The following is a 15,680-nucleotide window of genomic DNA, read 5'->3' on the forward strand; positions in this document are numbered from 1 at the left end:
TGAAATTCATATATCCCAATTTCTGCCAAACACTGAAGACAAACAATACCTCAGGAACTAATTCAAAGAGCTTTTCGGATGTGTCATTGTGAGACAGTTACCACAATTTGAGCACTACAAGTCTAATGTTAAATGGCACCTACCTCACAAATACTTAGATGTAATGGAAAGGAAATCAGATATAATTCCTTTAGGTCTACTGGATGAAGACGAAAGACAGTCAAAAGACATGATGAGGACAATCAAACTACTTAAAGAACTTTATGTATCATATTCTTCCATAGATGTAGATAGCAAGACCTCTCAGACCCAGCTTTTTAAGTTGACATTAACAGGTGATCAGTTTGACAAAACAAAATGCAGATGCAGCAATTGAAAAATACCATTGAGCCCATGGACAAAGTGGAAGGCTTATTGCCTAATGTTGCAGACTTCCGCTGCGCAATGAACATGACTGACCTTATAAACAGGGGGTTCTACAAGACAACGTCCAATAGAGAAATGGGAAATGTACTAATTAAGGAACATGGTGAACAGAAGAAATGTGACTCAAAGTTCAGTTGGAGACAGGCCATGTTCTGAATTTTTACAGACGTTAGATGCCTCCATCATAACAGCTACACCTTATTCATTTGGCATGGTTTCAGTGCAGGACGCAATACACAGACATAGTCCACCAGAAGATTTCACATCTGCCACCGAGAAACAGAAGCGGTTTGATATCCAAACACAGAACCAACAACCACAGACGCTGACCTGTCACTGTTCTGGCTGCAGCCATCTGGCCTTCAGAAACTGAGTCATCAAGTGCAAAAAAGAAAACAAATATCAGATGTCAATAATCAAGCTGAAATTGAATCCAGATCTAAAAGAAGCAGTGACAATACAGTTGATGCACTTTTCAGTTATCACAGTGGCCTGCTGAAAGAGTGACTCCTGGAAATGTCTTTTCAGTTATCACAGTGGCCTGCTGAAAGAGTCTCTGAATGTCCTTGAGTGGCCCAGCCCCAGAATCCGGACTTGAACCCGAGTAAACATCTCTGGAGAGACCTGAAAATAGCTGTGCAGCGATGCTCCCCATCCAACCTGACAGAGCTTGAGAGGATCTGCAGAGAAGAATGGGAGAAACTCCCCAAATACAGGTGTGCCATGCATGTAGCGTGATATTAGATTTTTTTTGATTTTTTATAAATTAGCAAAAGAATATAAAAAAAAACAGTTTTTGCTTTGTCGATATGGGGTGTTGTGTGTCGATTGAGGAGGGAAAAAAACAATTGAATGAATTTTAGAATGAGGCTGTAACGTAACAAAATGTGAAAAACGTCACATGGTCTGAATACTTCCCGAAGGCACTGTAGGTGTACCTACCGTAGGAGTCGAAGTCGACTATCCCCTCTCCAGGTAGGGGATTCTAGTGGAGGGATATAGGAAGCACACAGGAGGACATTTTTCTCTGCTGAGATCATTTCCTTTTGAATTTCTTGCCAAATGCAAAATGTTCCTTTTTTATTAATTTAATAGAGTGCGTAAGGTCTGCTCTATACCGAATTAGCATACCTCCTGAGTCTCTTCCCTGTTTCACACCTGGTAGTGTGGTGGATGGGACTACCAGCTCTCTGTAACCTAGAGGGCAACCAGTGGGTCTGTCTCCTCTATACCACCCACCTGGTAGTGTGGTGGATGGGACTACCAGCTCTCTGTAACCTAGAGGGCAACCAGTGGGTCCGTCTCCTCTATACCATGTTTCTTGTAGGATGACAATGCCTGTATTCCTGATTTATTTGGTGAAGTCCAGGTTCCTGCTCTTTAGGCCAAAGGCAGATGAACTCAGGCCATGGATATTCCAGGATGAGATAGTGAAGGCTTTGTGTTCAATAAAGGGTCCAATGTTGTTAGTTATGTTGTTCGGCCTCAGGCCAGTAAGTGTGAGCAGAGCCTGCTGAGCATCTGGTACATTCCATTGGCTTGGGCTAGTGTAAGACTGTCTACAGTAGTAGTGGTAGTGACTGATTATAGTAGTGGTAGTGTCTGGTTATAGTAGTGGTAGTGTCTGGTTATAGTAGTGGTAGTGTCTGGTTATAGTAGTGGTAGTGACTGGTTATAGTAATGGTAGTGTCTGGTTATAGTAGTAGTAGTGACTGGTTATAGTAGTGGTAGTGACTGGTTATAGTAATGGTGGTGACTGGTTATAGTAGTGGTAGTGTCGACAGTAGTAGTGGTAGTGACTGGTTATAGTAGTGGTAGTGACTGGTTATAGTTATAGTAGTGGTAGTGACTGGTTATAGTAGTGGTAGTGTCTGGTTATAGTAGTGGTAGTGACTGGTTATAGTAGTGGTAGTGACTGGTTATAGTAGTGGTAGTGACTGGTTATAGTAGTGGTAGTGACTGGTTATAGTAGTGGTAGTGACTGGTTATAGTAATGGTATTGACATGTTATAGTAGTGGTAGTGACTGGTTATAGTAGTGGTAGTGTCTACAGTAGTAGTGGTAGTGTCTGGTTATAGTAGTGGTAGTGACTGGTTATAGTAGTGGTAGTGACTGGTTAAAGTAATGGTAGTGACTGGTTATAGTAGTGGTAGTGTCTACAGTAGTAATGGTAGTGACTGGTTATAGTAGTGGTAGTGTCTGGTTATAGTAGTGGTAGTGACTGGTTATAGTAGTGGTAGTGTCTGGTTATAGTAGTGGTAGTGACTGGTTATAGTAGTGGTAGTGTCTGGTTATAGTAGTGGTAGTGACTGGTTATAGTAGTGGTGGTGACTGGTTATAGTAGTGGTAGTGTCTACAGTAGTAGTGGTAGTGACTGATTATAGTAGTGGTAGTGTCTGGTTATAGTAGTGGTAGTGTCTGGTTATAGTAGTGGTAGTGTCTGGTTATAGTAGTGGTAGTGACTGGTTATAGTAATGGTAGTGTCTGGTTATAGTAGTAGTAGTGACTGGTTATAGTAGTGGTAGTGACTGGTTATAGTAATGGTGGTGACTGGTTATAGTAGTGGTAGTGTCGACAGTAGTAGTGGTAGTGACTGGTTATAGTAGTGGTAGTGACTGGTTATAGTAGTGGTAGTGACTGGTTATAGTAGCGGTAGTGACTGGTTATAGTAGTGGTAGTGTCTACAGTAGTAGTGGTAGTGTCTGGTTATAGTAGTGGTAGTGACTGGTTATAGTAGTGGTAGTGTCTGGTTACAGTAGTGGTAGTGACTGGTTATAGTAGTGGTAGTGACTGGTTATAGTAGTGGTAGTGACTGGTTATAGTAGTGGTAGTGACTGGTTATAGTAGTGGTAGTGACTGGTTATAGTAGTGGTAGTGACTGGTTATAGTAGTGGTAGTGACTGGTTATAGTAGTGGTAGTGACTGGTTATAGTAGTGGTAGTGACTGGTTATAGTAATGGTAGTGACTGGTTATAGTAGTGGTAGTGACTGGTTATAGTAGTGGTAGTGACTGGTTATAGTAATGGTAGTGACTGGTTATAGTAGTGGTAGTGACTGGTTATTGTAGTGGTAGTGACTGGTTATAGTAATGGTAGTGACTGGTTATAGTTATAGTAGTGGTAGTGACTGGTTATAGTAGTGGTAGTGACTACAGTAGTAATGGTAGTGATTGGTTATAGTAGTGGTAGTCTCTACAGTAGTAGTGGTGGTGACTAGTTATAGTAGTGGTAGTGACTGGTTATAGTAGTGGTAGTGACTGGTTATAGTAGTGGTAGTGACTGGTTATAGTAGTGGTAGTGACTGGTTATAGTAGTGGTAGTGACTGGTTATAGTAGTGGTAGTGTCTACAGTAGTAATGGTAGTGACTGGTTATAGTAGTGGTCGTGACTGGTTATAGTAGTGGTAGTGTCGGGTTATAGTAGTGGTAGTGTCTGGTTATAGTAGTGGTAGTGTCTGGTTATAGTAGTGGTAGTGACTGGTTATAGTAGTGGTAGTGACTGGTTATAGTAGTGGTAGTGACTGGTTATAGTAGTGGTAGTGACTGGTTATAGTAGTGGTAGTGACTGGTTATAGTAGTGGTAGTGTCTGGTTATAGTAGTGGTAGTGACTGGTTATAGTAGTGGTAGTGACTGATTATAGTAGTGGTAGTGTCTACAGTAGTAGTGGTAGTGTCTGGTTATAGTAGTGGTAGTGACTGGTTATAGTAGTGGTAGTGTCTGGTTATAGTAGTGGTAGTGACTGGTTATAGTAGTGGTAGTGACTGGTTATAGTAGTGGTAGTGACTGGTTATAGTAGTGGTAGTGACTGGTTATAGTAGTGGTAGTGACTGGTTATAGTAGTGGTAGTGACTGGTTATAGTAGTGGTAGTGTCTGGTTATAGTAGTGGTAGTGACTGGTTATAGTAGTGGTAGTGACTGGTTATAGTAGTGGTAGTGTCTGGTTATAGTAGTGGTAGTGACTGGTTATAGTAGTGGTAGTGACTACAGTAGTAATGGTAGTGATTGGTTATAGTAGTGGTAGTCTCTACAGTAGTAGTGGTGGTGACTAGTTATAGTAGTGGTAGTGACTGGTTATAGTAGTGGTAGTGACTGGTTATAGTATTGGTAGTGACTGGTTATAGTAGTGGTAGTGACTGGTTATAGTAGTGGTAGTGACTGGTTATAGTAGTGGTAGTGTCTACAGTAGTAATGGTAGTGACTGGTTATAGTAGTGGTCGTGACTGGTTATAGTAGTGGTAGTGTCGGGTTATAGTAGTGGTAGTGTCTGGTTATAGTAGTGGTAGTGTCTGGTTATAGTAGTGGTAGTGACTGGTTATAGTAGTGGTAGTGACTGGTTATAGTAGTGGTAGTGACTGGTTATAGTAGTGGTAGTGACTGGTTATAGTAGTGGTAGTGACTGGTTATAGTAGTGGTAGTGACTGGTTATAGTAGTGGTAGTGACTGGTTATAGTAATGGTAGTGACTGGTTATAGTAGTGGTAGTGACTGGTTATAGTAGTGGTAGTGACTGGTTATAGTAATGGTAGTGACTGGTTATAGTAGTGGTAGTGACTGGTTATAGTAGTGGTAGTGACTGGTTATAGTAATGGTAGTGACTGGTTATAGTTATAGTAGTGGTAGTGACTGGTTATAGTAGTGGTAGTGTCTACAGTAGTAATGGTAGTGTCTGGTTATAGTAGTGGTAGTGACTGGTTATAGTAGTGGTAGTGACTGGTTATAGTAGTGGTAGTGACTGGTTATAGTAGTGGTAGTGACTGGTTATAGTAGTGGTAGTGACTGGTTATAGTAATGGTAGTGACTGGTTATAGTAGTGGTAGTGGCTGGTTATAGTAATGGTAGTGACTGGTTATAGTAGTGGTAGTGACTGGTTATAGTAGTGGTAGCGTCTGGTTATAGTAATGGTAGTGACTGGTTATAGTAGTGGTAGTGTCTGGTTATAGTAGTGGTAGTGAATGGTTATAGTAGTGGTAGTGTCTACAGTAGTAGTGGTAGTGACTGGTTATAGTACTGGTAGTGAATGGTTATAGTACTGGTAGTGTCTACAGTAGTAGTGGTAGTGACTGGTTATAGTAGCGGTAGTGTCTGGTTATAGTAATGGTAGTGACTGGTTATAGTAGTGGTAGTGTCTGGTTATAGTAGTGGTAGTGACTGGTTATAGTAGTGGTAGAATCTGGTTATAGTAGTGGTAGTGACTGGTTATAGTAGTGGTAGTGACTGGTTATAGTAGTGGTAGTGACTGGTTATAGTTATAGTTATAGTAGTGGTAGTGACTGGTTATAGTATTGGTAGTGACTGGTTATAGCAGTGGTAGTGACTGGTTATAGTAGTGGTAGTGACTGGTTATAGTAGTGGTAGTGTCTGGTTATAGTAGTGGTAGTGACTACAGTAGTAATGGTAGTGACTGGTTATAGTAGTGGTAGTCTCTACAGTAGTAGTGGTAGTGACTAGTTATAGTAGTGGTAGTGACTGGTTATAGTAGTGGTAGTGACTGGTTATAGTAGTGGTAGTGACTGGTTATAGTAGTCGTAGTGACTGGTTATAGTAGTGGTAGTGACTGGTTATAGTAGTGGTAGTGTCTACAGTAGTAATGGTAGTGACTGGTTATAGTAGTGGTAGTGACTGGTTATAGTAGTGGTAGTGACTGGTTATAGTAGTGGTAGTGACTGGTTATAGTAATGGTAGTGACTGGTTATAGTAGTGGTAGTGACTGGTTATAGTAGTGGTAGTGACTGGTTATAGTAGTGGTAGTGACTGGTTATAGTAGTGGTAGTGACTGGTTATAGTAATGGTAGTGAATGGTTATAGTTATAGTAGTGGTAGTGACTGGTTATAGTAGTGGTAGTGACTGGTTATAGTAGTGGTAGTGACTGGTTATAGTAGTGGTAGTGACTGGTTATAGTTATAGTAATGGTAGTGACTGGTTATAGTTATAGTAGTGGTAGTGACTGGTTATAGTTATAGTAATGGTAGTGACTGGTTATAGTAGTGGTAGTGACTGGTTATAGTAGTGGTAGTGACAGGTTATAGTTATAGTAATGGTAGTGACTGGTTATAGTTCTAGTAGTGGTAGTGACTGGTTATAGTTATAGTAATGGTAGTGACTGGTTATAGTTATAGTAATGGTAGTGACTGGTTATAGTAGTGGTAGTGACTGGTTATAGTAGTGGTAGTGACTGGTTATAGTTATAGTAATGGTAGTGACTGGTTATAGTAGTGGTAGTGACTGGTTATAGTAGTGGTAGTGACTGGTTATAGTAGTGGTAGTGTCTGGTTATAGTAGTGGTAGTGACAGGTTATAGTAGTGGTAGTGACTGGTTATAGTAGTGGTAGTGACTGGTTATAGTAGTGGTAGTGACTGGTTATAGTAGTGGTAGTGACTGGTTATAGTAGTGGTAGTGACTGGTTATAGCAGTGGTAGTGGCTGGTTATAGTAGTGGTAGTGACTGGTTATAGTTATAGTAATGGTAGTGACTGGTTATAGTAGTGGTAGTGACTGGTTATAGTTATAGTAATGGTAGTGACTGGTTATAGTAGTGGTAGTGACTGGTTATAGTAGTGGTAGTGTCTGGTTATAGTAGTGGTTGTGACTGGTTATAGTAGTGGTGGTGACTGGTTATAGTAGTGGTAGTGTCTGGTTATAGTAGTGGTAGTGACTGGTTATAGTAGTGGTAGTGACTGGTTATAGTAGTGGTAGTGACTGGTTATAGTAGTGGTAGTGACTGGTTATAGTAGTGGTAGTGACTGGTTATAGTAATGGTATTGACATGTTATAGTAGTGGTAGTGACTGGTTATAGTAGTGGTAGTGTCTACAGTAGTAGTGGTAGTGTCTGGTTATAGTAGTGGTAGTGACTGGTTATAGTAGTGGTAGTGACTGGTTATAGTAATGGTAGTGACTGGTTATAGTAGTGGTAGTGTCTACAGTAGTAATGGTAGTGACTGGTTATAGTAGTGGTAGTGTCTGGTTATAGTAGTGGTAGTGACTGGTTATAGTAGTGGTAGTGTCTGGTTATAGTAGTGGTAGTGACTGGTTATAGTAGTGGTAGTGTCTGGTTATAGTAGTGGTAGTGACTGGTTATAGTAGTGGTGGTGACTGGTTATAGTAGTGGTAGTGTCTACAGTAGTAGTGGTAGTGACTGATTATAGTAGTGGTAGTGTCTGGTTATAGTAGTGGTAGTGTCTGGTTATAGTAGTGGTAGTGTCTGGTTATAGTAGTGGTAGTGACTGGTTATAGTAATGGTAGTGTCTGGTTATAGTAGTAGTAGTGACTGGTTATAGTAGTGGTAGTGACTGGTTATAGTTATAGTAATGGTAGTGACTGGTTATAGTAGTGGTAGTGACTGGTTATAGTAGTGGTAGTGACTGGTTATAGTAGTGGTAGTGACTGGTTATAGTAGTGGTAGTGACTGATTATAGTAGTGGTAGTGACTGGTTATAGCAGTGGTAGTGGCTGGTTATAGTAGTGGTAGTGACTGGTTATAGTTATAGTAATGGTAGTGACTGGTTATAGTAGTGGTAGTGACTGGTTATAGTTATAGTAATGGTAGTGACTGGTTATAGTAGTGGTAGTGACTGGTTATAGTAGTGGTAGTGACTGGTTATAGTAGTGGTAGTGTCTGGTTATAGTAGTGGTTGTGACTGGTTATAGTAGTGGTGGTGACTGGTTATAGTAGTGGTAGTGTCTGGTTATAGTAGTGGTAGTGACTGGTTATAGTAGTGGTAGTGACTGGTTATAGTAGTGGTAGTGACTGGTTATAGTAGTGGTAGTGACTGGTTATAGTAGTGGTAGTGACTGGTTATAGTAATGGTATTGACATGTTATAGTAGTGGTAGTGACTGGTTATAGTAGTGGTAGTGTCTACAGTAGTAGTGGTAGTGTCTGGTTATAGTAGTGGTAGTGACTGGTTATAGTAGTGGTAGTGACTGGTTATAGTAATGGTAGTGACTGGTTATAGTAGTGGTAGTGTCTACAGTAGTAATGGTAGTGACTGGTTATAGTAGTGGTAGTGTCTGGTTATAGTAGTGGTAGTGACTGGTTATAGTAGTGGTAGTGTCTGGTTATAGTAGTGGTAGTGACTGGTTATAGTAGTGGTAGTGTCTGGTTACAGTAGTGGTAGTGACTGGTTATAGTAGTGGTGGTGACTGGTTATAGTAGTGGTAGTGTCTACAGTAGTAGTGGTAGTGAGTGATTATAGTAGTGGTAGTGTCTGGTTATAGTAGTGGTAGTGTCTGGTTATAGTAGTGGTAGTGTCTGGTTATAGTAGTGGTAGTGACTGGTTATAGTAATGGTAGTGTCTGGTTATAGTAGTAGTAGTGACTGGTTATAGTAGTGGTAGTGACTGGTTATAGTAATGGTGGTGACTGGTTATAGTAGTGGTAGTGTCGACAGTAGTAGTGGTAGTGACTGGTTATAGTAGTGGTAGTGACTGGTTATAGTAGTGGTAGTGACTGGTTATAGTAGTGGTAGTGACTGGTTATAGTAGTGGTAGTGTCTACAGTAGTAGTGGTAGTGTCTGGTTATAGTAGTGGTAGTGACTGGTTATAGTAGTGGTAGTGTCTGGTTATAGTAGTGGTAGTGACTGGTTATAGTAGTGGTAGTGACTGGTTATAGTAGTGGTAGTGACTGGTTATAGTAGTGGTAGTGACTGGTTATAGTAGTGGTAGTGACTGGTTATAGTATTGGTAGTGACTGGTTATAGTAGTGGTAGTGACTGGTTATAGTAGTGGTAGTGACTGGTTATAGTAGTGGTAGTGACTGGTTATAGTAGTGGTAGTGACTGGTTATAGTAGTGGTAGTGACTGGTTATAGTAGTGGTAGTGACTGGTTATAGTAATGGTGGTGACTGGTTATAGTAGTGGTAGTGTCGACAGTAGTAGTGGTAGTGACTGGTTATAGTAGTGGTAGTGACTGGTTATAGTAGTGGTAGTGACTGGTTATAGTAGTGGTAGTGACTGGTTATAGTAGTGGTAGTGTCTACAGTAGTAGTGGTAGTGTCTGGTTATAGTAGTGGTAGTGACTGGTTATAGTAGTGGTAGTGTCTGGTTATAGTAGTGGTAGTGACTGGTTATAGTAGTGGTAGTGACTGGTTATAGTAGTGGTAGTGACTGGTTATAGTAGTGGTAGTGACTGGTTATAGTAGTGGTAGTGACTGGTTATAGTATTGGTAGTGACTGGTTATAGTAGTGGTAGTGACTGGTTATAGTAGTGGTAGTGACTGGTTATAGTAGTGGTAGTGACTGGTTATAGTAATGGTAGTGACTGGTTATAGTAGTGGTAGTGACTGGTTATAGTAGTGGTAGTGACTGGTTATAGTAATGGTAGTGACTGGTTATAGTAGTGGTAGTGACTGGTTATAGTAGTGGTAGTGACTGGTTATAGTAATGGTAGTGACTGGTTATAGTAGTGGTAGTGTCTACAGTAGTAATGGTAGTGTCTGGTTATAGTAGTGGTAGTGACTGGTTATAGTAGTGGTAGTGACTGGTTATACTAGTGGTAGTGACTGGTTATAGTTATAGTAATGGTAGTGACTGGTTATAGTTATAGTAGTGGTAGTGACTGGTTATAGTTATAGTAATGGTAGTGACTGGTTATAGTTATAGTAATGGTAGTGACTGGTTATAGTTATAGTAGTGGTAGTGACTGGTTATAGTAGTGGTGGTGACTGGTTATAGTAGTGGTAGTGACTGGTTATAGTAGTGGTAGTGTCTGGTTATAGTAGTGGTAGTGACAGGTTATAGTAGTGGTAGTGACTGGTTATAGTAGTGGTAGTGACTGGTTATAGTAGTGGTAGTGACTGGTTATAGTAGTGGTAGTGACTGGTTATAGCAGTGGTAGTGGCTGGTTATAGTAGTGGTAGTGACTGGTTATAGTTATAGTAATGGTAGTGACTGGTTATAGTAGTGGTATTGACTGGTTATAGTTATAGTAATGGTAGTGACTGGTTATTGTAGTGGTAGTGACTGGTTATAGTAGTGGTAGTGACTGGTTATAGTAGTGGTAGTGTCTGGTTATAGTAGTGGTTGTGACTGGTTATAGTAGTGGTGGTGACTGGTTATAGTAGTGGTAGTGTCTGGTTATAGTAGTGGTAGTGACTGGTTATAGTAGTGGTAGTGACTGGTTATAGTAGTGGTAGTGACTGGTTATAGTAGTGGTAGTGACTGGTTATAGTAGGTGTAGTGACTGGTTATAGTAGTGGTAGTGACTGGTTATAGTAATGGTAGTGACATGTTATAGTAGTGGTAGTGACTGGTTATAGTAGTGGTAGTGTCTACAGTAGTAGTGGTAGTGTCTGGTTATAGTAGTGGTAGTGACTGGTTATAGTAGTGGTAGTGACTGGTTATAGTAATGGTAGTGACTGGTTATAGTAGTGGTAGTGTCTACAGTAGTATTGGTAGTGACTGGTTATAGTAGTGGTAGTGTCTACAGTAGTAATGGTAGTGTCTGGTTATAGTAGTGGTAGTGACTGGTTATAGTAGTGGTAGTGTCTGGTTGTAGTAGTGGTAGTGACTGGTTATAGTAGTGGTAGTGTCTGGTTATAGTAGTGGTAGTGTCTGGTTATAGTAGTGGTAGTGACTGGTTATAGTAGTGGTAGTGTCTGGTTATAGTAGTGCTAGTGACTGGTTATAGTAGTGGTATTGACTGGTTATAGTTATAGTAGTGGTAGTGACTGGTTATAGTAGTGGTAGGGTCTACAGTAGTAATGGTAGTGTCTGGTTATAGTAGTGGTAGTGACTGGTTATAGTATTGGTGGTGACTGGTTGTAGTAGTGGTAGTGTCTGGTTATAGTAGTGGTAGTGACTGGTTATAGTAGTGGTAGTGACTGGTTATAGTAGTGGTAGTGTCTGGTTATAGTAGTGGTAGTGACTGGTTATAGTAGTGGTAGTGTCTGGATATAGTAGTGGTAGTGACTGGTCATAGTAGTGGTAGTGACTGGTTATAGTAGTGGTAGTGACTGGTTATAGTAGTGGTAGTGACTGGTTATAGTAATGGTAGTGACTGGTTATAGTAGTGGTAGTGGCTGGTTATAGTAATGGTAGTGACTGGTTATAGTAGTGGTAGTGACTGGTTATAGTAGTGGTAGTGTCTGGTTATAGTAATGGTAGTGACTGGTTATAGTAGTGGTAGTGTCTGGTTATAGTAGTGGTAGTGACTGGTTATAGTAGTGGTAGTGTCTACAGTAGTAGTGGTAGTGACTGGTTATAGTACTGGTAGTGACTGGTTATAGTACTGGTAGTGTCTACAGTAGTAATGGTAGTGACTGGTTATAGTTATAGTAATGGTAGTATCTGGTTATAGTAGTGGTAGTGACTGGTCATAGTAGTGGTAGTGACTGGTTATAGTAGTGGTAGTGACTGGTTATAGTTATAGTTATAGTAGTGGTAGTGACTGGTTATAGTAGTGGTAGTGACTGGTTATAGTAGTGGTAGTGACTGGTTATAGTAATGGTAGTGACTGGTTATAGTAATGGTAGTGACTGGTTATAGTTATAGTTATAGTAATGGTAGTGACTGGTTATAGTAGTGGTAGTGACTGGTTATAGTAGTGGTAGTGACTGGTTATAGTAGTGGTAGTGACTGGTTATAGTAGTGGTAGTGACTGGTTATAGTAGTGGTAGTGTCTGGTTATAGTAGTGGTAGTGACTGGTTATAGTAATGGTAGTGACTGGTTATAGTAGTTGTAGTGACTGGTTATAGTAATGGTAGTGACTGGTTATAGTAGTGTAGTGACTGGTTATAGAAATGGTAGTGTCTGGTTATAGTAGTGGTAGTGACTAGTTATAGTAGTGGTAGTGACTGGTTATAGTAGTGGTAGTGACTGGTTATAGTAGTGGTAGTGACTGGTTATAGTTATAGTAATGGTAGTGACTGGTTATAGTTATAGTAGTGGTAGTGACTGGTTATAGTAGTGGTAGTGACTGGTTATAGTAGTGGTAGTGACTGGTTATAGTAGTGGTAGTGACTGGTTATAGTAGTGGTAGTGACTGGTTATAGTAGTGGTAGTGTCTGGTTATAGTAGTGGTAGTGACTGGTTATAGTAGTGGTAGTGACTGGTTATAGTAGTGGTAGTGACTACAGTAGTAATGGTAGTGTCTGGTTATAGTAGTGGTAGTGACTGGTTATAGTAGTGGTAGTGACTGGTTATAGTAGTGGTAGTGACTGGTTATAGTAGTTGTAGTGTCTACAGTAGTAATGGTAGTGACTGGTTATAGTAGTGGTAGTGACTGGTTATAGTAGTGGTAGTGACTGGTTATAGTAGTGGTAGTGACTGGTTATAGTAGTGGTGGTGACTGGTTATAGTAGTGGTAGTGTCTGGTAGTGTCAACCGCTGTTTAAAATTGATTTTAAACAGCGGTTGACATGCTTCGAAGTACGGTAATGGAATATTTCAAAAATTTTTGTCACGAATTGCGTCATGCTCGTCACCCTTATTTACCCTTTCGGATAGTGTCTTGAACGCACGAACAAAACGCCGCTGTTTGGATATAACTATGGATTATTTTGAACCAAACCAACATTTGTTATTGAAGTAGAAGTCCTGGGAGTGCATTCTGACGAAGACAGCAAAGACAGCAAAGGTAATAACTTTTTTTTTTCTTATAGTAAATCTGACTTTGGTGAGTGCTAAACTTGCTGGGTGTCTAAATAGCTAGCCCTGTGATGCCGGGCTATCTACTGAGAATATTGCAAAATGTGCTTTCACCGAAAAGCTATTTTAAAATTTTAAAATCGGACATATCGAGTGCATAGAGGAGTTCTGTATCTATAATTCTTAAAATAATTGTTATGTTTTTTTTTTACGTTTATCGTGAGTAATTTAGTAAATTCACCGGCAGTGTTCGGTGGGAATGCTAGTCACATGCTAGTCACATGCTAATGTAAAAAGCTGGTTTTTGATATAAATATGAACTTGATTGAACAAAACATGCATGCATTGTATAACATAATGTCCTAGGGTTGTCATCTGATGAAGATCATCAAAGGTTAGTGCGACATTTAGCTGTGGTTTGGGTTTTAATCTAATGTTTTTCTTTCGTTGTAAAGCCTTTTTGAAATCGGACAGTGTGGTTAGATTAACGAGAGTCTTGTCTTTAAAATGGTGTAAAATAGTCATATGTTTGAAAATGTGAAGTTTTTGCATTTTTTGAGGACTTTGTATTTCGCGCCACGCCCATCATTGGATATTGGAGCAGGTGTTCCGCTAGCAGAACGTCTAGATGTAAGGGGCTAGACAGATGTCTTGACCACTGGCTGTCCTCTAGACAGATGTCTTGACCACTGGCTGTCCTCTAGACCGGCTTTCTAGCCATTTTGTCAGGTGCTGCACTTTTGTTATTGACCGTGTTTGTGGCACTAGTCTGTTTTATGTGCTGTCGTTGTTGACCGGTATTAAAGTGCGCCTGTTTATATATACCCCGTTTATATATACTCCGCTCTCCTGCACTTGACTTCGCCTCCCATATACATGCCTAACAGAATTACACACCCTACTATGGAGTCAGCAGGAGCAGGTACCCCGGTTGGAGGAGTCGAGGAGCATGTCCAGGAACATTCGGCTATGTTACATCATCTTGGTGCCATGATGGATCACTAACCTTTGATGATCTTCATCAGATGACACTCCTAGGACATTATGTTATACAATACATGCATGTTTTGTTCAATCAAGTTCATATTTATATCAAAAAACAGCTTTTTACATTAGCATGTGACGTTCAGAACTAGCATTCCCACCGAACACTTCCGGTGAATTTACTAAATTACTCACGATAAACGTTCACAAAAAACATAACAATTATTTTAAGAATTATAGATACAGAACTCCTTTATGCAATCGCGGTGTCCGATTTTAAAATAGCTTTTCGGTGAAAGCACATTTTGCAATATTCTGAGTAGATAGCCCGGCCATCACGGGCTAGCTATTTTGACACCCACCAAGTGTGGTACTCACCAAACTCAGATTTACTATAAGAAAAATTGGATTACCTTTGCTGTTCTTCGTCAATTAGCGTGCTAGTTAGCTACCACATGTTCTTGTCAAACTGTCAACAGAGTAGCTACAGTAGCAAGCAACAAGATATGCCAAATAACAGTCTAAAAAAAAAAAACGCTTTAGGGCAAATAAATCATATTCAACCATTCAGACACAAGTCACATGGCGTGAAATCATATTTGTATCTGATTTCAAACCACCTACGAAAGGGGGTTTGAAATGTGGCTTGAAATATCAGATTCCATGTGCTTTTTGGCCGTTCGGACTGCAGGATAAAGAACACATTCAAATCGGATATGCAACAACAACAAAAAAATCACTTCAAAATGCCAATGTGAACAAGACTTTAGAGGACAACGGAAGTTGACTTCAAAACCCTGATGTAGGCTATATGCCCACCTTGAAACTTGTAGGTTAAGAAGACTTTATGGAAAACTACAGGCCTTCAGAGACCACCGACTAACAGGTGGGAATCTTTTTGCAGGCAGTATTTTCTGAGGTTCATTAAGAGTAGCAGATTTCCCCTCAAACTGTAACTAGGGTACTTTGCTCTATAACCAAGATGCATGAACAGAGGAGCAAATATACATAAACTAACAAAAATGTTTATTAACTCTTTCTCATATTCAGACCTGTAATGCTTTATACGTCCTTTTTGACGCCTTATAATCAGTGGTGCAAAGTAAATAAGTAAAAAATACTTTAAAGTACTACTTAAGTCGTTTTTTTTTTGGGGGGGGGGGGTATCTGTAGTTTACTTTACTATTTCGATTTTTGAGAACTTTGACTTTTACTTCACTACATTTTCAAAAAATATAAATAATAGACTTTTTACTCTGATTTTCCATGTAGAGGATGCAACAGGTCAGCACCTCATGAGGAAATGTCAGTTGGCTTTTCTGATTGGTCATTACAGTGTGGAGTGGAGTTAGGAAGGTAGTAGGTTTATTAACCTGTTTTATTCCAGGCTGAGTGGGACACTGAATAGCAGCATCTACTCTGGAAATAAAGAAACACTTATAAAACCGCTAAATCAATTTGCAAGTATCTTTTTTTTTTGCATGTTGTTATTGTTTCTGTGTGTTGTAACGTCACCAGAGACAACAAATAACAGAGTAACAGCTTTTTTGATAATGACAATAAAACATATTTTTTTTATATGCAAAAATTATTACATAATTTATTGTTTACAAGCTCTTTTGAATGTTTTATTTTTGTTTGTACCTTTCTTACAAATGTATTTTTTATTTTTATCAATACATTTTAAT

Source organism: Salmo salar, chromosome ssa03, assembly GCF_905237065.1.
Source record: "Salmo salar chromosome ssa03, Ssal_v3.1, whole genome shotgun sequence".
Taxonomy (NCBI): Eukaryota; Metazoa; Chordata; class Actinopteri; order Salmoniformes; family Salmonidae; genus Salmo; species Salmo salar.